At 56.1% G+C, this 27079-nt stretch overlaps 1 long non-coding RNA gene across 2 annotated transcripts; it reads right to left on the bottom strand.

Moving 5' to 3' along the window:
- Positions 1–1950: 1950 nt before the first annotated feature.
- LOC139041689 (uncharacterized) lies at positions 1951–9903 on the bottom strand. 2 transcript variants are annotated; one of them, XR_011497357.1, is made up of 5 exons: positions 9608–9903; positions 5213–5337; positions 4240–4328; positions 3927–4105; positions 1951–2369 (listed from the first exon to the last, which is right to left on the bottom strand). It is a non-coding gene; the product is annotated as an uncharacterized lncRNA (long non-coding RNA). The 2 variants fall into 2 exon arrangements; XR_011497358.1 differs by lacking the exons at positions 1951–2369; positions 4240–4328 and having other exon boundaries at positions 3979–4105; positions 9608–9807.
- Positions 9904–27079: the final 17176 nt, after the last annotated feature.

The raw sequence follows: 27079 nt of genomic DNA, 5'->3' as shown, positions 1-27079 counted from the left end.
GCAGAGGTGTTTACAGCCGCACCGCAGAGAAAGACGGGAGGGACTCAGAAGCCCATCGTGGCGGGCCAGCCTCTGCGTGCGGAGCAGAGACAGCGCCACCTCACAGGCACGGTTTCTGCTTTAAACTTTGTAAACTTCCCCAAAACTTCTCACACACACACACACACACACACACACGTCCTTTATGTAAAATAGTAACATTTCCATGAGTAATAAAATATGCTAACAATAAAAATGTACATAAAGTAATAATAAAATGATATATATAAATAATAGATATATTTAATAAAATATATAAATACAAATACAAATACAATAATATAATAATAAATAAAACTTGCTTAAATAAAGTTTTATTATAATAAAAATGTCTTCACTGTAGGCAATTTAGAAAGTGAAGTTGGGAGGAAAGGAGGAAGTGACTCTATCGATGGCTTTTCCTAGTCGGATGTTGTGTCCTTGGTCACGGCCACCGTGACTGCTTGGCGGTGCCCAAGCGTGCAGCTGGTCCTGCTCGTGCGCTGTGGGTCGGCAGGGGCTCGGCCGAGGTTCCGTGCATGTCTGCTGCCCGGGTCTCCCGTTCTCCCGGGACCCCCGCTCCTCAGGGTGCTCCTCCTGTCGGGGTCTGGAGCTCTCAGAGAAGCGAGCACGCAAGCCAGTCCTCTGGAGGTCCAGGCTCAGAACTGGCACCCTGCTGCTGCCACGTCCCACGGCACAAAGCAAGTCACCGGGCCCAGCCCAAGGTCGACAGATGTGGCGGGAGAGTGTCCTTCACCCACAGCGCAAGGGGAGGCGGGTGGACCCCCGCCAGGCTGCCACAGGTACACAGCCTTCCACACCTTTTCTATGCTTCTGTTGAATAAAGACACGATCTTTACACAGCAGAATCATTCTCCTTGTGCCGTTTTGTCACCTGGTGTGTGATCAACACATCCTTCCACGCTGTGCAACGCACGACTGCGCATGGTCACGTCATGACTTATTCCACCAGACAGACATAGATGTTTTCCTTTTTTACCATCTAAAAGCGATACTACAACGAACATCCTCTCCTGGTAGCTAAATCTTTGCACGCATCTGTGATTTTTTAAAGAATAAATTTCTGAAAGCGGATTCAGTGAGTGGATAGCCAGCCTCAAGACCCCCAAGATCCTTGCGTTCGTAGTCACACCCTTGGGTGGTCTCCCCTCACGGTAGATCAGGGCTGGTCTGGGTGGGAAATAAATTACAGTAGAGGTGATGGCATGACTTCTGAGGCTGGTCATAAAGGGCATTGTGACTTCCGCCTTCTCTCCTGGGTCACTCGCTCCAGGGAGCCCTCTGCTGCGTCCCGAGGACGCTCAGGCTGCGCCGTGGGAGCCCCGTGGGGGCAGAGCTGGGCCCCCGGCCAACAGTGGCACCAACTTGCAACGAGGGAGTGAATGACTTGGAAGTGGCTCCCAGCCCCAGTCAAGGCTTCAGGAGAGACTGCAGCCCCAGCGACGTCTGACTGCAGCCTCATGAGACCCTGCAGAGTCACTCCTGAATTCTGGAGCCACGGGAACTGTTAGAGACACTAAATGATTATGGCTTTTTTAAGCCACTAACTTTTAGGGTAATTTGTTACACAGTGATGACTAAAACAATGAGTGTTCTGGTCATGAGGCCAAGCTCAGCGGTGGCATCAATGACCCCAGTGTCTCCACGCCCGACACAGTCAGGTCTGTTTCTCACTCGTGCTCGTCTGAGGGGGTAGGATGTTGTTGTGACAACTTGTTGTCACCCCGAGGTGCCAGGGACCCAGGGTGTTTCAGTCCAGTAGGGGGTCGCTGCCCCTCACGTCCAGGGGTGAGAATTAGTCACGTGATAGTGCCCAGACTCGGGGCCAAGAAAATAACTGGATAACTTCTGAGCACTGTCTCTGCCACAGTGAACCAAAAACGCTAGAAACGGCTACTATGTATTTTTTTTAATAACTTCAGAACTAAAGACATACATATTGAAACCATGATCCACAATTTTTCACTTCCTGTGGAATAAATAAAACCTTTCTTTCTTTTTAAACCTGAGAGTATCCGGACATGCACAGTTGCCGCAGGACAAACACCTGCAACCACAGCTACTCTTCTGCGCAACAATTCCGCAGATTGTATCAAGGGCGGTAAAATATCTACACCCTCCGGCCGACAATGCTGCCGCCGGGATGGTCTTGCTCCATCTGGGGAGCTTCATGCACAATCGCCTCAGCGTTATACGAAGCAAGACAAATTGTGGGCAACTTCAGCTTATGCCCCGGAGGGGACGGACCACGGCACCTCCATGACGGAACACCACACAGCCACAGGAGCGGGGCTGGCGGTGCGACTCAGCACAGCGGCTGCTGCTGTGTCCTGCGGGAAGGCGGCAGACTGAGCAAACACAACGATGCAAACATTCAAACACAATGATGCAAACATTACAGGGAAGGAAGCAGAGCGTCCGGGTGCCTCAGGGCGGGAGCAGGTCTGCCTGCCCCACGCCTCCGCTGGCTGCCACGCTTCCCCCGTGGGCCGTGGCACCTCTGTAAGCCTACTGGACTTTTTCTCTGCCCCTCTGTCTATTTCTTAGATAAAATGCCCTTCTTTAGGGGACTTGCCTCTGTCAGGTACAGTTCTGTGTGTCTGCTTCCCACGTTATTTGATAAGCAGACAAAAAAGGAAAAAGAAACAACTAAAAGGCGATGCTGGCGTTTGGATCCCTGATCAAAGGCACATCCCTGGCTTCACCATCCCCTCCCGGGCAACAGCTCTTTAGCATTCCCGAAGCTTCCCCAGGAGTGGACGCAGGTTGGGGCACAGGCTGGGCAGAAGTGGGGATGCGTCTGAGAGCCTGCATCCCTGGGGACCAGGCGCAGACCACCCTGAACTCCTGGGAGTCAGGCCCAAGTGAGAGCCCAGCCTAAGCCTGGGGACATCTCCCACCTCACAAGCACGAGATGCTGATGGCCCTCACGAATGATGCCCACCGCCCCCGGCGACCATGGCACCCGTGATGTCCACCACCCCATGATTCCTATTACCCCCCATGGTGTGCACAACCAAACAATGCTGTCGGCACCCTGATGGTACTGTGGGGGCCCCAGTGGTGGCCTCTGCTCCCAGCCCACCTCTCACTGACTGCTCTGTCCACCAGGCGCCCTCCAGGGAAGTACCTGCCTGGCTGGGGGTGAGGAGCGAGGCCTGGCAAGGCCCTAGGTCTGGAATTCAGTCACCAGGGTGTGGGCTGGAGGCAGGTAGAGGGGGCCTGAGGGACCCGCTTGCACCAAGGCTGGCCTCCACCCTCTGGGCCTGTTTCCTCATCTATACAATGGAACAATAGCACCTACGCCTGGTTGGTTGTGAGGGATCTGTGCAGGCCGGCCCCCGCCCCCTCCAGGGGCACCATTCCCCAGGACCACAGGTCGAGGAAACTGAGGCCCAGAAAGTCGAAGAGCTGGTATGTGGAAGGGAAGGCTTGATAGCTCAGAGGGCCGTGCAGAGCACTCTCACATGGTGGCAGTGAGGGGATGGCCCCTGCCAGTGGTGGTCCCCAGCCCCATGCTGGCACAGGCCAGATCTATGCGGATGGGAGCCCAGGTAGGGCTCAGGCCCTGGCCACGATCCGGGACGCCATGCAAGCTCAGACAGCAGGGAAGCGCCGGACGGCCGGGGGCAGTGGCTGGTGCCTCCCAGGGAGGAGGAGCGAGGGCCGGCGAAGGTCACGGGCATCAGCAGTGGGGGCTGCAGAGGGCTGAGGGGGAGGAGAGGAGGGTGCTGGCCAGGCCACCGGGTGCCCAAGGTCCCCAAGGCCATAGGCCTCCACTCAGGGCCTGTGGGAAACCTGGATGGGTCCCGGCGGCCCAGACTGAGAGACAGATGTGGTGCGAGCCCAGCACTGCAAGGGCAACCGGGAGCAGAGCGAACCCAGACCTGTGGGCACCGTGTGAATGGCCACACGGGGCTTCCCTCTAGCTCCATGTCACGGAGGGATGTTCCGCTCAGGGCCACACACCACGAGGGGGTCCTCACGCCGAGCCCAGCTCTCCGTCCATCATCGCCCAGACACGTGGTCCCTCTCTACCCCACGGCCTGCACCGGCTGTCAAAGATCTGAGAAAACAAAAAAGATGAAAAGGAGGAGAGTTCTTGTAAAGCTTCACAGAGAAGGACAAAAATGAGAGACAGTGGAGAAAGAGAGAGAGAGAGATGGGGAGAGGGAAGCCTCCGCCCACCTCGTTGCTGACCTGCGCAGGTGTCTGGCAGCTCCTAGCTCCACCAGAGAGGGAGACGTCCAGTGACTGGCTCAGGGATGGGCTTGTGATGCAGTGCTGGCCTGCGTGACACAAGGCCTCCTGCAGGCCGCCCTGTGGCAGGTTTCCTGGGCCCAGGGTCCACCCTCTGCCCGTGGCCCTTGGACCCTGGTGTCCAGCTCCCCACTGGCGTGGCAGTTCCTCCTTCAGTATAGCGCCCACCTTCACTCAGGCCAGCAACGCAATGTCACCCCTGCACTGAGGCCACGATGGGGGACACCCCTGGGGAGGCCCGGCCTCACAGAGGCCAGGCGTGGGTCCTAACAGTTGCCCTCACTCCCTTGGGCTTACTGATGCCCCCGGCTGTGTGGAGGGACCAAAAGCAACAAATGACATTAGGTCTGCCTGTGTTGTTGGCCCTTGGCCCCGGGTGTCCAAAGGACATCAGGACCAAGGACTCAGAAGCTCTTTTCTTTTTCAGAAATTACAGCTACGTTTGAAAATAGCAGCATTTATTTCTCTGCCTTTTTTTTTTTTTTAATGTTTTCCAGAAATTGCTTAGGAAACACGTGCCAATTAGAGTGGATCCAAATGACCTCTTTCCTCCTTCCCTCCACACTGGGCTCCTGGCCCAAGCCGATCAGGCGGGAGGGCAGCACCGGACTCGCTGGAGACGGGTTCCAGGAGCAATACAGCTGCTGCCACGGGGACACGGAGGTGGGCGGGATGCTCACCCTTTGCCTGAGGTTGGGCAGCACTTGTGCCACCAAACGTGTGTGCTCCCCTCTGGTCTGCAGCTGACCTGGGGGGTGTGGCCCGAGAACGTGCAGCCCTCACTGAATCCTCAGAACTCCTCCTTGGGGGCAGCTGTCAGAGCTGGTTTACAAGCTGAACGTGTCCACCCCTTAGGAATGGCTGGGGCTCACGTAATAGAAATAGTTTTTTCCCTCCTATCATGCGATCAGACCTGGGTAGCTGCTGCCTTGCCCAGAGGCTTGATGTTGTCAGGGTGGAAGCTTTGGTCCCTCTTGGCCTTCTCAGGGTTGATGCCTCATGGTCACAATCCAGCTGCTACAGCTCCAGGCATCATGTCTGTGCAGGCCGGGAGAAACAAGGAGGAGCCCACAAGTCATCTCTGCTCTCTTTTATCCTAAAAGTAAAAGCCCCAAATTTCCCCAGTAGACTGCCCTTTAGGTCGCAGGGCCACCCCTTGCTGCAAGGCAGGTTGGAAAATATGGAACAGAATTGGCCCAGTCTTGACCTGTGCCCTGGGTCAGATATGCTGTCCCAGTGGCAGAGACTGCCACCCAATATCCATTCTTTCCCTCTTGATTTTTAGTAACTGAACCCCCACAGCTTATCTGGGTTACCCCAAATAAATGAAACTGGGAATGAAGGAGTTAAACTTTACCTGGATTGGGGTGACACTGTGCTTGTACCCACAAGGTTAATGTGGGAAACAAAGTGACCAAAGTTACTTTCTGAGCTCGTTCTGCAGAACAGCAGGAGGACACTGATAAGAGAGGAGCTTGCTGACAGCCGCTGCCTGACAAAGCGTCCCCACGAGCACGGAGAAGCTAAAGTGACTCATGGTCAACTCTAGCCATCACAGGCTGAAAACCCACCGCGTGCAACACGCAGAACAGTCACGCCTGCCCAGAGGCCTCTCGGAACCCCAGTCCCAAGGCCACGTGCTCCCCCTCCCCCACCTAAAACCCCAGATAAAAACCCCTGCTTGTAGCTTTTCGGGGAGTTGGGGATCACGGCGTGAGCTGCCTGCTCTCCCTGCTCAGAGCTTTGCAGTGAAATTCCGACTTTCTTCCACTGCACCTGGTGTCAGAGACTGGCTTGCCGCGTGACGCGTGAGGGAACTTCAGATTCAGTAACACAAAGACCACATCTCTCTGTCTCCCAGACAACGTGGAAATTAATAAAAGAAACCTTAACTAAACTGGATCAGGGAGGCCTGCAAGGGGGCGCCCTCACCCGTCACACATCCTCAGTTACACCAACCAGGAGGAGACTGACTTGCACCTCGGACAGGAAGTACAAGTACTTTACTACCAAGAAGACCTCTCCCCACCTGGCAACAGCCCAGCCAATGAGAAATGCCACAGCTCAGCCAATGAGAAATGCTGCAGCCCAGCCAATGAGAAACACACAGCTCAGCCAATGAGAGATCCTACAGCCCAGCCAATGAGAAACACACAGCTCAGCCAATGAGAAATCCCACAGCCCAGCCAATGAGAAACACACAGCTCAGCCAATGAGAGATCCCACAGCCCAGCCAATGAGAAACACACAGCTCAGCCAATGAGAAATCCCACAGCCCAGCCAATGAGAAATCCCACAGCCCAGCCAATGAGAAACACACAGCTCAGCCAATGAGAAATCCCACAGCCCAGCCAATGAGAAATCCCACAGCCCAGCCAATGAGAAACACACAGCTCAGCCAATGAGAAATCCCACAGCCCAGCCAATGAGAAATCCCACAGCCCAGCCAATGAGAAACACACAGCTCAACCAATGAGAAATGCCACAGCCCAGCCAATGAGAAACACAGAGCTCAGCCAATGAGAAACGCACAGCTCAGCCAATGAGAAATCCCACAGCCCAGCCAATGAGAAACACACAGCTCAGCCAATGAGAAATCCCACAGCCCAGCCAATGAGAAACACACAGCTCAACCAATGAGAAATCCCACAGCCCAGCCAATGAGAAACACACAGCCCAGCCAATGAGAAATGCTGCAGCCCAGCCAATGAGAAACACACAGCTCAGCCAATGAGAAATCCCACAGCCCAGCCAATGAGAAACACACAGCCCAGCCAATGAGAAATGCTGCAGCCCAGCCAATGAGAAACACACAGCTCAGCCAATGAGAAACGCACAGCTCAGCCAATGAGAAATCCTACAGCCCAGCCAATGAGAAACACACAGCTCAGCCAATGAGAAATCCCACAGCCCGGCCAATGAGAAATGCTGCAGCCCAGCCAATGAGAAGCCTTTGCCTCCCTGAACTGTCACTTCCCCAGTGGACTTTCCTTTAGAGCAGCCCCTCCCTCTCCCCCTTTTTCTCCATAAATGCAGCTCCCTCCTCTGTCCTCTGGACTTGCCTGTGGTCGACCATAGCCTGCACATCCTGAATTGCAGTTCTTTTGGCTATTCCTGAATAAATTTGTTTTGCAAATAAGACGGCTGGCTGATTTACTATTTAAGTTGAAGGCAGCCAGGCGTGCCCACGTAACTAAGTTCTAACCCGCCACCTCAACACACGAGTTTCGTTCATCAGAAGGAGGGGAGCAGTGGCTGTTAGGGAGGCGCTGATGTGGGAAGACCACCACCCTGGCTTCCCGCTGGTCAGCTGAGTGAAACATCGTTCCTCAGATCCTTGGCCTGGGCTGCTTCTCTTCTCCAGACAAAACCTTCTCACCATCCGTAGACCTTCCTTTTGCGTGCTCAGTCGCTCTCCATCATGGTCCTTCTCTCAAATAGGTCCAGGGCTCCCTCGAAGAGGGATCCTGTGGCATCCTGTGGCTGAGCGGGGCTGGACACAGTGAGCCACGTTTTAGATGTTAGCGTTGAATTATAACTCACAAACACCAAGAAACCACCCGTGCTGGAGGTCCAGACGGATGCATTTTGAAAATTGTACACACGGACCATCACAGATATCAAGAACGTTAGACACATTCGAACGTCGCTGCGCTGGAAAGTCCCTGCAGGCCCTTTTGCAGCCAAGGCCTCTGCCCCACTGCAGAGCGCACCCTGTTCTGATTCGTTTTGCCTGTTCTGGAGCCACAAAGAAAGGGAATCATTATGTGTCTGGCTTCTTTCACTCACAGAATGTTTGTGAGATTCATCGGTGTTGTTACCTGTACCCGCGGCTCCTCCCTCTTCCCCGAGCCGTGCTCGATAGTGGGGCATCCGGCACGACAACATGTTCAATTGCTGATGGACCCGGAGGCGGCTCCCTTGTGGGGCTGATAGGAACGAAGCCGCTCTCAGCACTTGTGCGTAAGGACTTGTGTAAGCACATGTCCTCACCTCTCCTGGGCAAGTGGAGTGGAATTTCTGGTTAAGTGTGTATTTAGTTTTATAAGAAGCTGCCAGACAATTTTTAAAGTGGCTGTACCGTTTTACACCAGCAAAGCTGGAGTCCCAGTCGCCCCGTCTGTGCCCTGATGCTGGGCATTTTCTGTCTTTCAGACTTTCAGCCATTGCAGAGACTGGGAGAAGAATCTCACTGGGGTTCCCCGAGCATTTCCTTGACGACCGATGGCATCAAGCACACTTCCCTGTGCTCGGCCGTTCGTATATCTTCCTTTGTAAGTGTCTGTTCAAGTCTTTGGCTCATTTTAAAATCCGGGTCGTTCATCTGTCGCTTGACTGTTTCAGGAGCTCTTTCTGTATTGTAGATGCCTGTCTTTTGTTGGATAGAGGCGTTATAAATATTTTTTCCGAGTCTGTATCTTGTCTATTCTTTTCTTAACGGTTTCTTTTGATAAGAGGATGTTTTCAATTTTATGAAGTCCAGTTTATCAGATTTTGTGGCTGTTTCTTTTGGCAACCTGTCCAGGAGGCCTCTTTTTCCCCTGAGGAGCCCAGTGTCAGGCTCTCCCAGGACAGGGCGCTGCCAGGGGGTCCAAGATGTGGGGTGAGGACGTCTGTGCCCAGCCACACACCCTGGATGGTATTCCCTTGCAGCCTCACAGCCCCACCCCGGCCTGGTGATGACCTTCCCATGGCTCCTTGATCCAGGCTCTGCTCTCCAGGCCTCCACCTGCGTCCTGACCCACCAAGCTCGCTGTGCACCAGCCACCAGAGCCTGCACTGTGGGGGCTGCAGACCAGCCTGGACCACGCAGACCAGCAGACTTCCCTGGTGCCCAGTGGGCTCAGGTGAGCCTTTTCCCTGGAGGCCTAGCCCTTCCCCAGCTGGCCTGCCCTCAGCGCTTGGGTTCCCTGGAGCTTTGTCGTCTCATCGGTGCTCACCAACTGGTCATATTAAACGTCCCGCTAGGGTCCCTGTGTGGTCCCTACTCCCTGACTGGACACAGACCAATGCAGTCACAGAGACACCCTCCAAGAAGGCCTGTGACCAGCGAGACACGAGATGCGTGTGTTTTTACCATTGTGATCATTTTTGAGTACACAGTTCAGTAGCGTTAAGTGTATTTACATTGTTGTGATTCACAGATCTGGAGCTTTCTCATCCTCCCAAACTGAAACTCTCTCCCCATTAAACACTCACGCACCATCCCCCTCCCCCAGCCCCTGGCACCACCGTCCTACTTTCTGTTTTTGTGATGCGACGCCCCTGAGGGCCTCACATGAGTGGGACCATATGAGGACTGGCTTACCTCACCGAGCATAGTGTCCTCAAGGTTCGTCCGTGTTGTAGCCGGTGTCAGAACTTCCTTCCTTTTTAAATGGAAGAATATTATGAGTGTCTGGAGTGGGAAGGCCTGTGGACGTGGCTCAGACCCTGGGCTGGCAGCCCCTGAGCTTCCCTGTGCACGGCCGTGGGGCCTTCCTGGAACACTGCCACCGGTCCCTCTGCGCCTGGGCGTCTGCGGAGCGTGCTCAATGCTGGCTGCTCCTCTGGCGCACAGAGGACTTTCCTGCCACCCAAACAACAGATGGTCAGGAAATGAAGACTCGCTCTAGTACCAACCAGAGGGAAATCTAATTCACTTGGCAGAATGTACGGTCAGAAAATCATGTGGCTTGACACATGTCGTCTTGTTGGGTGGTGCTGGCCTTCAGAGACCAAGGACCAACAGCCCAGAAGCTGGGTGGGGCTGGGGCACTGGGATTTCACGGTCTTCTCTGTGTCAGCTGCCCTCCCAGGCTCTCAGGCCTGGGTTGGTTTCTACTCTACCCCAATTGTAGCCATGTGACTGCGTCAGCTCCTCAGCTAGGACGCCTGGGACAGGCCAGGTACTTTATATGCTGTGTGACTACAAGTGATACAAATCCCAAAGTACCAGCTGCTTAGGCAAGAAAGGCGTTTCTTTCTTATCACATAGAGGATGTGGCAAGGTGAGCAGGACAGGGCTGGTGTAACTGTTCCATGTTGTCAGGACCCCAGGTTCTTCCTACCTTTCTGCTCTGCCATTCTCAATATGTAGCCTCCACCTCAAGGCCTTAGATAGCTGCTTGAGTTCCAACCATCATGCTTGCTTCCCAGACAGCAAGAAGGAGGAAGAGAGAAAGAATGGTGCACTCTACACTCTAAGACACTTCTTGGAAGTTTCTGGACACTTCCTCTCGCATCAACGGTCAGAGCTCAGCCCCATAGCCTTGCCTGGGTGGAAGGGAAGTAGGGAGATGTACTTCCTATTCCAGGCATCCATGTTCCAAGATAAAGTTCAGGGTTTCTATGAAGAGGAAGAAGAGAACGGAGAGTGGAGGACACGTATCCATCTCTGTACACATCCCCAACTCTAAGAAGTTCTAATAATTTAAGTTCAAATCTTATTTCTATATTTTTGTTAAGTAGCCTAATCACACCGGATGAGACTCAAAGGGTGTGGGGGGACCTCTCCCTCGTGCTCCTGCCCCCAGGGGTGCTCAGCGCCACCAGAGGTCTTCTGGGCCAGCAGTTCTCAAGGTGGGTCCCAGATCCGGACCAGCATCATGGGGAATCTTCCCCCAGATCCGCTGAGTAGTTGGTCTGGGGGCGAGACCAGGAAACAGTTTGGCCAACCTGCGGGGGTCCTGAGCCTGCGGACACCTCTCTGCCTGAGAGGCCCGGCCCGTCTGCGCCGCTGGAAGCCCAGAACTCATGCTGTCCTTCTCGCTGCTTCATTGAGCAACACTCAGGACTGTAGACAATCCCCTCCCTTTTATTTTGCTGAAGATCATCCCTGAGCGAACATCTGGGCCAGCTTTCCTCAATTTTGTATGTGGTTCACCACCACAGTGTGGCTGACAAGTGGTATGGATCTGCGCCCGGGAACTGAACCCAGGCCACCGAAGCAGAGCCCACCAAAATTAACCACTAGGCTCCCCGGCCGGCCTCAAGCTCCCTTTTTGAACAGTTGATTGGGATATAATCTATTCCATACGTTTCACCCTCTTCACGTGCACCCTTCGCTGATGGAGGTGCATTCAGAGCTGTGCATCTGTCACCATCATCCATTCTAAGACACTTTGATCATTCCTCTTTATTTTTAATTTAAGTGGTCACCTTCAAGCGACCTAAACATTTTAAGGCCTCCCCTCTGTGCCTGCCCTGCCCACTCAGCGCCCCACAGCCGGGTGCCACTGTCCTCGGGTCTTGTGTTTCCATCTGGAATCTCTTGCTGGGAAGGGGTGAAGCAGACAGACCTACGTTCTCTGTCCTGGCGCGTGGCCCAGAGCAGCCCGCGGCCTCACGGTCCTGCACTCGGCACCTCTGCCCAAGTTTTCTGTCTGGTGGTGGGGCCACCTGACCAGCCCCCGGGGGCTCAGGGCTCCGTGGGCGACAGGTCTGCTCACAGCTGTAGCAGGACCAGTGAGGCCTCCAACATCCCCTCCCGGGCTTGTTCAGTCAGCTGTCAGCTCTGGGCTGCCAGCCCAGAGAAAGTGACGTCCCTTCTCCCACGATCCCGCCACCGCAAAGCCTGACCCCGGGTGGGCGGGACTCCTCGGGGCCCTGACCTGGAGTCCCCAGGGCACTGATCTTCAGGTCTGTCCCACGATGCTGTGTGCTCACCAGGGCTCAGCCGGGGTCTGTGGGGGATGCATCCTCACAAGTGTTTTTTGAATGAATGAATGAACCAGTCATCCCCACAGCCCCAGCAGGAACTCCAGACCTTGGCACTTCCTGCACGTCCCGAGCCTCCGTTTCTTCCTCCGTAGAAGGGGACAGGCATCCTCACCTCGTATTGCCGTGGGCAGGACTGGGAAGCTGGAGCGGCTTCCTCTCCCCTCTTCCCAGAGGGAGAGAGCAGCCCCAGCCAATGGCCCCCGAGTCCAGCCGTCCTGACCCCACCCCGCAGGGCATCCAGTGCGGCCGGTGCCAGCAGGGGGCGCAGCGCACCCGGGCGTGGGAGCCGCGAAGTCCAGCACTGGGGCGGGGGGGGGGGGGGGGGGGGGGGGGGGGGGGGGGGGGGGACTCGGCCAGAGGAGCGTGGAGAATTCAGTGAAAGATTACGTTGGACACAGGCAACCACGGGAAAAATAGGGAAACTTCATCAAAATTAAATGCTCTTGGGGCTGGCCCCGTGGCCGAGTGGTTAAGTTCGTGTGCTCCACTTCGGCAGCCCAGGGTTTCACCGGTTCGGATCCTGGGCACAGGCATGGCACCGCTCATCAGGCCACGCTCAGGTGGCGTGTCACACAGCACAGCCAGAGGTACTCACAACTAAAATATACAACTACGTACTAGGGGGATTTGGGGAGAAAAAGTAGGAAAAAAAAAGAAGATTGGCAACAGTTGTTAGCTCAGGTGCCAATCTTTAAAAAAATAAAGAGAGATGTTTAAAAAAAAAATTAAACGCTCTTGTGAATCAAAGGACACTATTGAGGGAGCGAAAGACCACACACAAAGTGGGAGAAAATATTTGCAAGTCGCAGGTCTGACCAGGGTCTGGCGTTCAGAATATATAGAAAACCCCTAAAACTCAGGAGCAAAAAGACAAACAAGCCAGTTCAAAAGTGAGAGAAGGGTTAGAACAGACATTTCTCCAAAGAAGATAGACAAGTGGGCCATATGCACATGAAAAGATGCTCAACATCACTAAAGTTAGAGAAATGCAAACCAAAGCCGCAATGAGACGCCCCTCACACCCATTAGGGCGGTTACCATCAAAGACAGAGGACAAGCGTTGGCAAGGATGCAGAGAAACTGGAACCCTCGCGCACTGCTGGTGGGAGTGTGAAATGCTGCAGCCACTGTGGATTCCTCAAATGGCTAACATAGCATGACCTTCTGGCCCAGAAACCCCACGGAGGTTTATACGAAAGCGTGTACATGAGTGTTCATGACAGCCAGAAAGTGGAGACGCCCGAGTGTCCGTCATCAGGCAACGGATAAACAGACTGTGGTCCACACACCGGAACGTGAACCACCCATAAAGGGAGTGAAGTGCTGACAACCGGAAGAACCTGGAAAGCATTTTGCTGAGTGAAAGAAGCCAGACACAAAAGGCCGCGTAGTGTGATTCTATTTATGTGAAACGTCCACAAAGCCGATCCAGAGACAGAAAGTGGATTAGTGGTTGGGGGAGGAGCTGGGGGAGGAGGTGGAGAGACTGCTTGACGGGCTCGGGTCTTCTTTTTTTCCGCTTTCCCAAACTTTATTAAAGAAAAGACAATGATGGGTGGCTCTCTAGAACATCACCAATTTTCTAGGATTCCTCCCTCGAAAACGTGGCCTCTGACTTCCACACGCGAGCCGGAGCGCACTAAGGTGGCGAGAGGCTGCAACCCCAGAATGCCTCTCCCGGCCCCAGTCCCCGGGCCGACTCGCATGGGCAGCAATTGCCTGAACCACTGCCCAGGCCTCAGGAGCCTTCATCTCAGCTCCCTGAGTTCCTCATCGCACAGTGTGGGCACCTCGTGAGGAGCTGCCTCTCCCGGGTCAGAGCCCAGACCGCGCTGGTCCGCAGGGGCAGGCAAGTCTCGCGTCCCAACTGCTTCCTGTGTCAGGCTCCCGGACCAAAACGTGGCCGGCCTGGAGCGCTGCCTCGGAAGGTCGGCCAGAGCCAGGCCAGGCTTGGAGGCAGGGTTGTTCACACCCGGCCGGACCGCGGGTCTACATTTTTAGTTACATGGTCAGCATTTTTTGTGTTATTGGGTAAAGTCCCTGAATTCGGAGCATCATGTCCATATTCAAGTCTAACAGCTAAACCCTTGTCCGTCTGGAACCTTGAAGGACACTTAATGTCTCTGAGACACTCTTCAGGGAGCGCGGGCTGGTCACCGCCCCGGGACGTTCCTCAGGTCACCTCTGTCTTCCATCTCATGGTGTCTGGTTTTCTGATCTTCAAGCCAGACAATGAACTCTGCAAATTCTTTTCATCTCGGCCCTTGGAGTGGCAGGTCGTGGTGGTCGCAGGCTGTCCTGGTCCCTGCTCCCACTCTGGCCCTCAGGGTTTGGCAGGAAAGCCAGGCCTTCTCTTGGGGTGATGAGAATGTTCTGGACTTACTGGTGATGGTTGCGCAGTCCGTGAATGTGCTCATGACCACTCGACAGTGCACTTTAAAAGGGGATCTTTAGGGCATATGAATAACGTCTCAATTTAAAAAAACACTTTTTGGTCAGTGTGAAAGTATGGTGGCTGAGGGTGGTCATGTCCTTGCAACGCTGGCTGGTGGCACCCCCCAGGGCGCTGTTAAGCATTTCTGCCCAGTTTCCAGATATTTTTGAGGCCTGATGGGTGCTTTTCTGTCAATTCACCTTCTCATTCATTTCACCCCATGATTCTTTCTCTGGGGTAAATGTGATGGAAAATTGCAATCTGGCAGACAGGATTGTGTCTGGGGCACAGTGAGGGCCGGGCTGTGTGAGCCCGGGTTGGGGTATTCACTGTGCCCGGGACCCTGCCAGGCTGCCCCAGGGCAGCGACAGTAGAGGAGGGTCAGGTGTGCAGGAAGTCGTGTCTGGGCATCTTGTCCTGGAGAGATTCCACTGGGACCGATGGACCCGAGGGAGGAGCTTCCTGTGTCTGCGGGGGCCGGACCCCACACACCGACTGTCTGTGTCTTCACAATATGCACACTTTTTATTTATTTTTTCTACTTTATTTTTCGGATTTTTAAAAATACTTGATTATTATTTTCCTTTTTCTTTATTTGGGATTTTTTGTGTGTGCTTTTTTTGGTGAGGAGGATTGGCCCTGAGCTAACATCTGTTGCCAATCTTCCTCTTTTTTTTTCTCCCCAGAGCCCCAGTGCATCGTTGTATCTCTAGTGTAGATCATTCTAATTCTTCTATGCGAGGTGCCACCACAGCACGGCTTGAAGTGTAGGTCCATGCTCAGGATCCGAATCTGTGAACTTGGGGCCACCTGAGCGGAGCATGTGATCTTAACCACTGGGCCACGGGGCGGCTCCATGTGCACATGTTTAAAACAGCTCCAAAGTTACAAAGGGTACCTTGGAGTAGATTAATTTTTTCAGCTGAATGACAAATGCTGCTTTGCAATTGGCCCTGGGACAGAGCAGCTGAAGGTGCATCCTGGTCAGCAATCTCTTGGTTTTGCCTGACTGCCTGCAACGACCTCTGACCTCTGGGCCTTGCTGAGGTCAGAGTGAGGCCAAGTTGGACCTGTCCTGTGAGCCCAACACAGCAAGGAGCACACCGAGTGCTGCCCACAACCTTGTGTAAAGCACCCACGATGGCCAGCTTCCCAAAATACACAGCCCAGGAATGTGCCGGAACCACGCTGGGCCCAGGATCCCAGTACTGGGAATCCAGGATGGCATCCCCTTCTGTCACCACCATCTCCATCTTGCAGATCAGCAAGGTGGGCTCAGAGGGGTTGAGAGGGGAGGGCAGATCCACCAGGCCCCGGGGTGTGCGCTCAGCAGCAATGGCTGCTGCGTAAGGCACTCTCCCAGGTACGGGAGCTTCTCCACAGCAGGACAGGCTACCGCGAGCATCAGAAGCCGCTAAGCCACCGGCATCTTCAGGAACGGAGCAGCGTGGCTGGCCAGCCCTACGTGGGTAACACAGCCAAAAGGGTCCACGTCAGAAGTGCCTCTGGGCACACGGCAGCCGGTGCCTCTGAGCCCCTTGGAGGGAGATGGGGGAGCCACCGTCCGGCCCAGAATGTGGAGCCCTGCTCTTTCTTCCTGCCAGGAAGGGTGGGATCAAACACCCGTGATGATGTCCCAAGCCGGTGTCCCACTCACCTGATTGTGGTGTTTGCGCCGGCCGGGGCTGCAGGCAGGCAGGGGCCATGGCGTCTGGCACAACCTCGCAGAGCCCTGGCTGAGGCAAGCTGACCAGGTCCCTGCCCTCAGCCGGCCACCTCCTCTGCAGGGGTGACAATGGCCCCGGCTGCCTGGACCCCATGTGTGAATGCCAGTGCTCGTGCTTCATGAGCCGCAGGTCATGCTGGGCCTTCCCCAGATGCCACCCCGAGAACACCCTGCACCCCAGTTATTACCACCCACAGTCATCGGTCCCCACAGCGTAGGGGACCCTGGCCTCTGCCACGAGTGCTGGCGTGGGCCGCAGGCAGGCCTGGGACTGGGGGTTAGGGGTCAGGTCTACAGGGACCAGGTATGGACTGAGTGGCCAATCCAGCAGCTCCCATCCCAGCTGGGGCACAGGCTGACAGCAGGCCCTAGAGGGGAGATGCCAACCTGGCCCAGTGTGATCCAAGGGAGGCTGGGGGCTCAGTGGCATGGGGTCTTGGCCGCCTGGAGCTGCAGCGACCCACCCTCCTCCGATCTGGCCTGAGCTGCCTGCTGCACGCACTGCAGGCGTCCACTCTGCTACCCGCACAGTCACCCCAGGGGGTGGGCAGGTGGGAGACTGAGGCCCCGGCCTTGGCTTAGCTCCTCGGGCAGCTGGCCTTGAATCCGGGCCATGTACTTGATGGCCACCACTCTGGCTTCCGTCTCGGGGCGAAGATCCTGCTCAGTGGGGTCCCTAGAAGAGCAAAGTGGGTTCATTCACCAGCACGGGGTCCCTCTGCCGGCTCGGGCTCTGCTGGGCTGGTCTGTGGGGTGAGAGAGGCCGAGGCAGCATGATGGTGATGTCTGGCCAGGCTGTGGGCCCGCGGAGACCTCCCCTCTGCAAGGGTGACTTCTGAACTGAGGGCCCACAGAGGAGACAGAACAGCCACGCAGAATGGAGGGGAGGTGTTGGGGGCAGGGGGACGCCAGGCCCCGTGTGGGCAGCTGGAGGAAGAGAGACGGCCAAGCGGCCCTGGGCCATGGGCAGAGGCTGGACTCACACGCAACAGGGGCGTGGAGTTAAAGCCGCACTTGGAACCGAGTTTCCCCTAACGAGAAAGTCAGTTAACACGCTCTGTGGGGGCAGCACTGGTGGGGGTGTTGACTGTACGACCCCTCCCGAGGGTGATGGGGCAAAATCTATCACAATTACGAAGCATAAGCTTCCACTTCTTTTTTTTTTTAAAGATTGGCACCTGAGCTAACAACAGCTGTTGCCAATCGTTTTTTTTTTTTCTCCTTTTTCTCCCCAAGTCCCCCCAGTACACAGTTGTATATCTTAGTTGCAGGTCCTTCTAGTTGTGGCATGTGGGACGCTGCCTCAACGTGGCCTGACAAGTGGTGCCATGTCCGCGCCCAGGATCCGAACAAGCAAAACCCTGGGCTGCTGAAGCAGAGCGTGAACTTAACCACTCGGCCCCGGGGCCGACCCACAAAGCATAAACTTCTTAGCCAGCGGCTCACTCAGGCCCACCCGAGCGGGTCGGCGCCTGGCACAGCTGTGGCAGGCGTTTAAAACGCCAGAAAAGCACAAAGAAAAAAATGAAATTCGCCCTAACAGAAATAACCGTTGCTGACATCCAGGGTGACTTCTTGCAGTGGAGACGGTCCCCTACTTACGATGATTCAGCTTATGATTTTCTGACTTTATTATGGTGAAAAAGCGACACGCGTTCAGTAGAATGAATGAGATCTTCAACACTTTATTAGGAAACAGGCTTGTGTGAGAAGATTCTGCCCGACTGTAGGCTCACGTAAGTGCGCTCAGCACTTTTGAGGTCTGTAAGCTATGACGATTGTAGGTTGTGTTACATGCATTTTTGACTTAGGATATTTCCAACGTATGGTGGGTTTATCGGGACGTAACCCCATCGTGAGTGGAGAAAGATCTGCACTTTCCTCTGAGATCATTCCTCTGTCTGCTGTTCTAACAATTGTCCCGCGAGCCTCCACGATGCTCCGAGCTCTCCTGTGGTGCCAGGACCCAGTGCCGAGAGTCCCACTCAGCATCCGCTGCGGGAACAGGCGACCTCCAGTCCTCGGCCTTGGATGCTGAAGGGCAAGCCAGGCCTCCTGTGGGAAGCGGATCGTTTTCCAATCTTTCGGGATCTTTAGAGATTCTGGGACAAACAGCTCTGGCCTGAATCCTTGCTGTCCTTGGGGTAGATTCTGAAACTGGCTCCAGGAGTGGGGACAAGTTGGAGACTTTGCGAGCGGCTCTCCTGGAGGCTGTGCGGCCCCTTGCCGTCCACCACCCACCCCCCTCAGCCTCCCCCTACCCCCGGCTCTGGGCTTGTTATGAAAATGAGGCTCGTCCTTTGCTTGTTCCTCGGGAACTTGGCCTTTTCCACCCATATTGAACCCATATTGACTCACGTGAGCTTTGCATTTCTGCAACGACCCCTCACCTCTCATATCTGCTGCGAACATTTTCCTCAGGTCTGTTCCCACCCTTCAGTCCTGTTTCTGAATGTCTCCACTCCAGGGGTCTGGCCTTTCCTCCGTAAGTCCCCCGCAGGCCCACGGCTCTCTTGCTGGAGGCCCGCGTCCTCGGGAAGCTCCCCGGGCCGGGCGGAGGCCTCCGTTGAGCCTGCAGCCCTGGCTCTGCGTCTGCTCGTGGCCTGCCCTCGGCACCTCCCTTGCCTCTCCGGGCCTCGATTTTTCACCTGTGAAAAGGGCTGCTTTGCTCTCGCTGGTGTCTGTGCTGACCTCTGACCCTCGGCTTCAGGCCCAGGCCCCCAGCCCCACATCCTCAGTGGTACAGACTGGGGCACGTCAGACCCACGGAGCGCCGGCCACCACACGCTCCCGCCCGCCGCCCCTGCGCCCTGATGCGGAGCCCTCCCCGTGGGAAGGCCTGCCTTGCCTGTGGAGCCCGGGGTCGGCAGGCCTTGCTTTAAAGCAGAGGATGCTTCTGGCGTCAGAGCCCAGTTATCTCGCAAAACGGCTCTTCTGTGTGTAAGACCACCAAGTGTTCGCTCGTCTAAGGGTCACGGCTGCCGTTTGTTGATGGATGGCTTCGCCCTGATGTGCAGCTCACATAAAACCTTCCCGAAGACAGGCGTGTGGCCCGCGGTCCGCGAGGCTGCGACCCCTCCCTTGGCGTGTGAGTGGGGAGCGCTGAGCTGGGAGGCAGGTAGTGTTAAGGAGCCCCTCCTGTGAGAAAGGTCGTGAGGGACCCTCCCATCCCCCTCGCATGGAGGAGGCAGTCATTTAACAGATGAGCAAGCTGAGGCCACGAGGGACCCCCGGGAGTGGGCACAGACCTGCCTGGGGACCCAAGCCTGCTTCCCCAGGGTCAAGGTCAGGGTGTGGGTGGCATGCTTTCCTTTACTTTGGAGAAACCCTCCTCTCATACTCAGCTCTTGGGATCCAGGGGAGGCACGTGACCGGGTCTGGCCCATCAGAGCATTCCAGCCCTGTCCACGGGGATGGTTCAGGGATGGGCATGTGGCCTGTCAGCCAAAGAGATCCCGTCCCAGGGCTTTTCACAGGACTGTGGAGGGAGAAGCCGGAACCTCAGCCTGGAGCTGCCTGGGGCTGTGGGTGGTGCCCCAGGAAGCGTCAGCCTGTGCATGAAGTCACCACAGAAGGAAGCAGAGTTGAAAGACAAGAAATGGAGCTCCTGGATCCAGCCACACCTAAAACTGTGGCTGCCCACCAGATTTTCCGCTATGTGAATCAATAAATTCCCTTTTTGGCTTAAGCCAGTTTGAGCCAGAGTTTTGTCACTTGTAAGAAAGTGTCCTGGGTGATGTGCACCCTTAGAAGGACAGAAACAGAATTAGAAGCAGCCCCACTTCTGATCCCAGAGTCTACGAGCAGGGGAGGGGACCTACAGCCTTGTCAGGTCACTCCAGGCGGCGAGCCCAGGGGACGGGCAAGGGCACAGGGAACAGAGGCGCAGCGGCAGCCGTGGCCGGTGTGTGGTGTGCGTGGAGAAGAGAGAATAAAAAGCAAATGTGGCAAAATCTCACAACCTTCCTTGTGAATTTTAAATTTTTCAAAATCAAAGTTGAGAAAAACAAGAACAAGCCTGTGCCAATCCCACTTTGGCCGCAGAGGGGCTTTGGGGCTGCTGCCCAGAGCAGACCCAGGAGTGGATCACCTGGCGGGCAGGCGGCCTCTGCCTTGGTTTGTATCTGCCCCCCAGGCCCCACCGTGTGACCTCGGGAGAGAGCTTGGGTCCCAGCACCCAGCTTTCCCATCTGCAAATGCAGAGTCACAATTCCCACTTCATGGGCTGGTCGCAGGACCCTAAATCAGGACGTGTGCATGCGGCCTGGACCAACCAGCCCAGGGATGACGGTCAGTGCCAGCAGGGTGCTGGGGGCACATGCCCTGTGCTGTGTCTGGCAGCCCCACTGTGTCTACACTGCACATGGTGTCCCCAATCTGCCAGTCCTGGGTGGTGGTGGTGGTGGGGAGATGGGGCACAGCCCACCCAGGCCTCCAGGGAAAGGATGAGCAAGCTCAGCCCTGGGACCCACCCTCCCCGGCACCCGGGACCCATGCTATGAACCCACAGGCTGATTCCTCCCCCAGGGAGCCCAGCGGGGACCCATCCCTGAGCCATTTGACCCACCACTCTGAAGGTCTCAGAGGCTGAAAGCTGCAGGCCTCACTGGGCAGACGTCAGAGGAGACGAGATGTGGGGTGACGCGCTCCCGTGCACATCGCTGAAGTGGTCTGGATGACACCCTCTGCCAGAGGAACAGAAGCAAAGGAAAGCGACAACGATAAACGTCTGTCCTGGCGCAGGAATGGGTAATGCTCCGTGTGTCTTCAGGTGAACTCCTGGGCAGGGTCTTGGCGTTCGAGGGCAGGTGTGATTGTCGTTCATCTGAGCCACCGCCTGCCGCCACCACGAACCATCGTCCCCACGGCCACGGTGCCCCTCACGTCCTTTCCATCACCGGGCTGACCCTGGAGCGCGGCGTTGGGAGGGTCCCCTTAGCTCCTGGGGGCAACTATCTTGCTATGAGCAAAGTTTCACTGTTTTCATATTTAGGAGCCATTTGTATTCTTTCATCGTTAATTCTCTACTTATATCACTAGTCTGTTTTTCTGTTGGATCGTTGGTCTTAACTTACTGATTTCTGGGAACTCTGGATGAATTAAGGAAATGTGTCCTGTGTCCTTCTGCTTTATGGTACTTTTTGCTAGGCAGAGTCTTAGACAATTAAATTCATCTTTTACACAGATAACACAAAGTCGACGCTCATTATTCGAGGATTCCGTATTTGCCAACTTACCTTCTTGCTAAAATTTATTTGTGCCCCCAGAACAGGCAGTTGCCGCACTCTCGAGGCCATTGTGTACGTGCGCAGAGCGATGAAAACCCCAAGTCGCCCGATGGGCACATCCCCGGCCGAGGGGCATGAAGTGGAGCCAGCCGGCATGGTCCAGCTCCCAGGCTGTGAACAAGCATTCCCCTGGCAGGCTCTTCACACCACGTTTTTGCTTTTTGTGCCTTTTGTTGGTGGCTTTACTGTCTCAATGGCCCTGAGTGGTGCAGCTGCACTGTCTGTTGCTCCCGAGTTCAAGGGGGCCTCACGGAGGGAGCGCGTGTGGACTAGCCTCTCAGCATGAGTCGCAGTGCTGTTGCCCAAGCAAATCAACACGCGTGCGTGAGGTGTAGTGACCAGAAACACATGGACAGTTGTGTGCTGGCTGGTTGACGGAGACGCTGTGACTGGGGCCCGTGCACACCCACCCTGCATCTTCCCCGGTGCAGCAGTTCAGTGCACGCTGGTCCAGTGTTCGCAGGGACTTTACGGACGTAATTACTGTGGGTTACGGGGATCGACTGTGCACATGGAGGACCAAGTTTCAGAATGCATCCCCCCAGAGTCCTTTAGGAAGTGACGCTTCTCATCTTCCTCCTCCGGCCTCCCCTCCATCGGGCGGCCCCCCTGCTGCCCTGAGCGGGCAGTGCCCTGAGTGATGTGGTCACTCTCCATGTTGCTGTGCACACTGGGTCTGCGCACAGTAGGCCAGCAGGTGTCTGATGGTGCGTTATGTCACCCGGCACCTCTTCAGCCTGGACGAGCAGGCACTCCTGGGGCCGGCACCCCATTCACACTGAGCCTGCTGAAAAATCCCAAGTTGGGCAGGTGGGGTGCCCGGCCAGAGGACAAGCCTCGTCCACATTGTGCGGAGAGTGGTGTGGCCCGGGGCCATCACTGGGCTGCAGGGGCCCACTGAGTGCCAGGGAAACTCTGGTGGGAGAGACCCCTATGACCCCCGGGCCTGCGTCAGCCACCCCAGTTGGCAGGACAACCTGCTTCAGCCACCTGTCAGGCCCTGTTCTGGACAGTGCCGTGGGCTCTGGTCTGAGGACCCCCCACCAGGCCCATCAGGCGGACGCCAGACCTGTGGCCGCCAAGCTGCCCACGCTCCCTCTCTCTGCTCCGTCCACAGGAGCCACAGGCCCACACCCCTCCCACCAGCTCTGTGGTCCTGAGCTTGTGGCCAAGACCCCCGAGTGTCCAAGTCCCCTGTGGAAACGGGGACTGACGGTTCCCCTGGATCAGGGCCATTCCCCTCTCCACAGGCAGGTCCCACCAGCGAGGAGACGACGCCAAGGCAGGAAATGGCCGGAGCCCCACACGGCCACCACATCTCAGTCCTCCTGGGCTGCTGGGCCTGCGAATTCCATCAGTGACTCCCTCCCAGCCCGGAGCTAGGTCCCTCCACCACCTGGGACTAACTTGGAAACTGACGTTCAGAGAAACAAGCTCCCGTTGAAGGTCACGGCCAGTGGGTGGTGCCGGGATTTGACTTGGATCCACGTCTCCAGCCATGCACTGCTCTTGGCGGACCCCTCCTCCGACCCAGCGCCTCTTCGCTGGGACCCCCTTTCCCAAAGATGCAGGCAGGCGTGAAGGGGAGCTGCCTCTTGTCCAAAGTGCAGAGAAATGCACAGAAGCAGAGCAGCCATCACAAAAATTTTGGTGCGTTTCCTTCTGGCTTTTTCTCCTGAGCACTGTCACTTGGAATTGTCTCTCATTGCTTCCTAAGTGATTATAAGACTGTATGAAGAGCATCTAAATGGCTTCATCGTATTTGATTACGTAGGAACAGCACAGTTTACTGGACCATTTCCCGATGGCTGGACACGTGCGTTACTCACCGTGCTATTGAAAGCAACTCTGCACAACTGGTGACCTCATTTGTGTAAATTCTCTAAAAGGGAATTGTTGGCTTACGGGTGTGAAGGTTGCTCAGATTCTCATTCCAACCACAAATCACCTTCCAGGGAGCCCGTGCCTGTTGGCCCAGTGAGTCCACTCAGAGGCAGCAGCACAAGACAGACGTGGCCCCACGGCCAGTGAGGGCTGGCGTGAGTTGTCAGGGCCGCGAGCAGAACGTAGCCCAGAACTGAGGCCTCCCCAGGCGGCAGCCACCCTAGAGGACAGTGGATGGAGGCGGCTGGGCCTGAGGGCAAGCTAGAACTGAGGGAGGGTCCTGACTCCACGGCCTGTCCATTAAGACAGAGCCCCCAAGAGAAAGGAGTTTCTAGTCAGAGGAGAGAGCAGAGGCCGAGGTCAGGCGGAGCGTCCATTCAGCAAAGAGAAGCTGTGGTAGGTACTTGCAACAGACGGGGGTCGATACCGGGGCTTAGGTGCCCAGAGCCAAACAGGGGAGCCCAGGGACCCAGGTTGCAGCGCATGCACAAGCTGGGGACAGAAGGAAGCCACGTGTGTGTGTGCTGGGGGGGCAGCCACCTCAGGCAGAGCTCGGCCCCGGAGGGGAGGGGTGAAGGGTGACCGGTTCCAGGGGCCGAAAGAAGCCTGAGGGAAGCCGTCTGCCCCTGCCTGGCGGAAGCTGACAGGAGCCTCTTCCAGTCTCCTGCCAGCAGCTCCACCAGCAACGCCTGCCTGAGGTGGGGCTGCAGAGGTCAATCCCAGCCCAGAGCCCACGGGGTGGGGCCGGAGGTGGGCTGGGGACACGGGCACGTGACAGCAGAGCTGGCAGAGCAGAGGAGGCCTGAGGACGGCTGGGCTGCAGTGGCTGCGCGGGAGCGGCAGCGTGGGGCAGGGGGGAGCGGGACCGGCTCCACCTCCAGGCCCTGCCTGTGCGTGCTGAGCTGGGCAGGCCTGTCGCTGCCGCCTCTGTCTGGTAGCAGTGGGCAGTGGACGGAGCGTTGTGGCGCTCGGCACACATCACGTACCGTGGTGCTGGCGGTCTCCATCAGTATTGTAACTTCAGCAGCTCCGCTCACTTCGGGCCCCACCACCCACTGAGCTCAGCCGCCCACCCCTGTTTTGACGGCTCCCAGTTTCTTGAGATCCCTGGGTCAGATTCCTGGGGCTTTAAGGAGAGATGAAAACATGCGTGAAGTGGCCTGTGTCTTCTTCTGCCGTCCCCATATTTTGTGATCTACGGAGGCGCCTGGGCCACTTGGCCCTTTGGTTTCAGACCAGCTTGAGTCCTGCTCTGAGACACTAAAAGGGCCGCGTCCAGGGCCTCGGGGGCGGGGGGCACTGGCTTCCCTGAGCAACCGGAGGTCACGCCCCATCCACTTCTCTTGAGGCCAGAAGAGGCTGAGAAGCAAGCGCGGCCGTGACCAGTGAGGACGGCCACCATGAACGATGGCTCTAGGCCCCGGGTTGACCTTGACTCCCCCGAGGTCGCAGGCTTTGAGGGTGTGCAGGTGTCTGAGGTGCCCACCCAGCACTTCGCTGCCGAGATGGGTCTGCAGGCCCCACCGCTCAGCCCGACAACCGGGCGGGAATGACAACTGACGGTTTCAGCTGTTTCTCCTGGACTCTTTTGCAGGAAATGTAAATAAACCATTTCTAAAACTTGTATTTATTAAAAATAATTCTCAGGGCCAGGAGCTGAGTGGTGCAGTTGGGGAGGGGTACCTCAGTGGGGTACTGATGCGACCCCCGACTTGGCGGCCGCCCGCTTCAGCAGGGTGTAGGGTGGGTTTCCAACACCCGTGTCCCAGGGCATCTGGGAGCTGAAGCCATGTTCCCTGGACCCAACAAAACAGGACGTGCGACCTCGCATCTGGGGGGAGCCTGAGTGAAGCAACTAATGATTCTGTGCACAGGAGCAGAGGCTGGAGTTGCAATTCGCTCGCGTGATGGGAGCCTGGTAGGCTGCATGGACAGCTGACAGGGACAGACTCACGCCTGCCGCATGGGCACCGAGGGGTCACAATTGGGTAGCGACACGTGGACAACTTAAAAAATTTTATTTCTACTTTTTCTGTCTTACACATTTTATGTAATGAGTACATGCTCTTAAAAAATCAGTATGTATATCCGTACAGTGGAATATTATTTGGCCATGAAAAGGAGCACAGCACTGGGACAGGCTGCAACGTGGATGAAGTGAAAACACCACGGTGAGTGAAAGAACCCAGCTGCTAGGCGCCGTTATGTCGTGTGATTCCACTGATGTGGAAAGTCCTCAACAGGCAGATCCTCAGAGACAGAAGGGGGATTGCTGGACACTGGGGCTGAACCAGGCAGGTGGGGAGTGACTGCTAAGGGGCACGGGTTTCTTTCTGTGGTGATGAAAGTGTTCTGGGGTTAGTGGTGATGGTCGTACAACCCTGTGAATATATGAAAAATTGCTGAATTTACCCTTTAAAAGGGTGAGTTTTATGGTATGTGAATTACATCCTGATGAAACTGCTATAAAAAGTGAACAAGTGTTTAAATTTGGGAGTAAAGGAAATGTCACACCATCCCCTTAATTATAAAAGAAGAACACTGTTGTAGAACTTTGGGGCCTCTCTGGGTGGGGAGCCTCCCCCGAGAGGCCAGAGCAGCAGGGGCCATCATTCGCCGGCCCTCCCAGCCACACGCGCCTCCCGGGCCTAGGAGCCCGAGCTTTGGAGGCCCACACAACCCCATCCCATCCACCTGCCCCGGCACCCTTCCATCAGGACCGCCCGTGCCTCTCTGCTCTGCTCTCTGGAGCAGTCCCCCCATCTGACCCCACCATGGGACCCGAGCTCCAGAGGACCGGGGCTCCTTCTGTCTCACCTGCCCCCGGGTCAGGTCCCACACTGCTGTCAGTGAGGGGCTGCCTCCCCATGCTGTGTCCTGTGGGGGTGCTTGGGGAGGCGGCCTGGCTGCACTGGATCTGACCACTAGACCGGCCGCAGCTGCCCAAGCCACTCAGAGGGAGACAAACCCCAAAAATGACCTATTGACCGGATTTTCTTCTGGAGAGGCCAGAGCCCGGCCGTCCCACTGGTGAGCCGAGCTGGGTCCTGTCCCTGACTCTCCCTCCCTCTTCAAGCATCTGTTGACACTGACTGTGCGCCGACACTGTTGGTCCCGACCATCATGTCCACCTCACAGATGAGCAAACTGATGACGTGGTGCCGTCACCTGCTAGGTCCTGCCCCTGGAAGTGCGTCTGCCCGGGGCAGGTGTGTGCCTGCAGGTGCCCGCTGGCCTGACCAGACTGGGCACCAGGGCAGCCTGGACTTGGGGCTTCCTGGCACCGGAGTCTTGGGGAACCCCGGTGACAACTGTGGGGGGTGAAGGGCACTGGCCCCACGCTGTTTGTGGTCTCGAGCAAGCTACTTAAAGTCTAAAGGCCTGCACTGGGCCTCAAGGCACTCACCTGTGACACTGGAGGCAACCACAGACACTCGGCCGACAGTGACAGCTGAGGAGATGGTTGCTCCAGGCCTCAGGCAGCAGAGAGTGTGCAGGGAAGGAAAACATTTCCTCTTCCCAAATGTGGGTTCATCTGGCCGGAGAACGAATTAAATTCACATGAGACAGAATAGCAAGAGAAAATTAAACAAAGCTTTATGAGGACCATGGCCTGGGGTCTTTCTTCCCGAAGGAAGAAAGGGCGCCGAAGAAGTGGGGTGCACAGAGTGATTATATACCCCCAAACAGCGCTTGATGGACACCACAGGTAGTGGGTCTGCTATCTCGGAGGGCGTGGCAGGAGGC

Source organism: Equus asinus, chromosome 23 (assembly GCF_041296235.1).
Source record: "Equus asinus isolate D_3611 breed Donkey chromosome 23, EquAss-T2T_v2, whole genome shotgun sequence".
Taxonomy (NCBI): Eukaryota; Metazoa; Chordata; class Mammalia; order Perissodactyla; family Equidae; genus Equus; species Equus asinus.
Note: the sequence above shows the minus strand (reverse complement) of the source record. Positions and strands in the feature narration are given on the sequence as shown.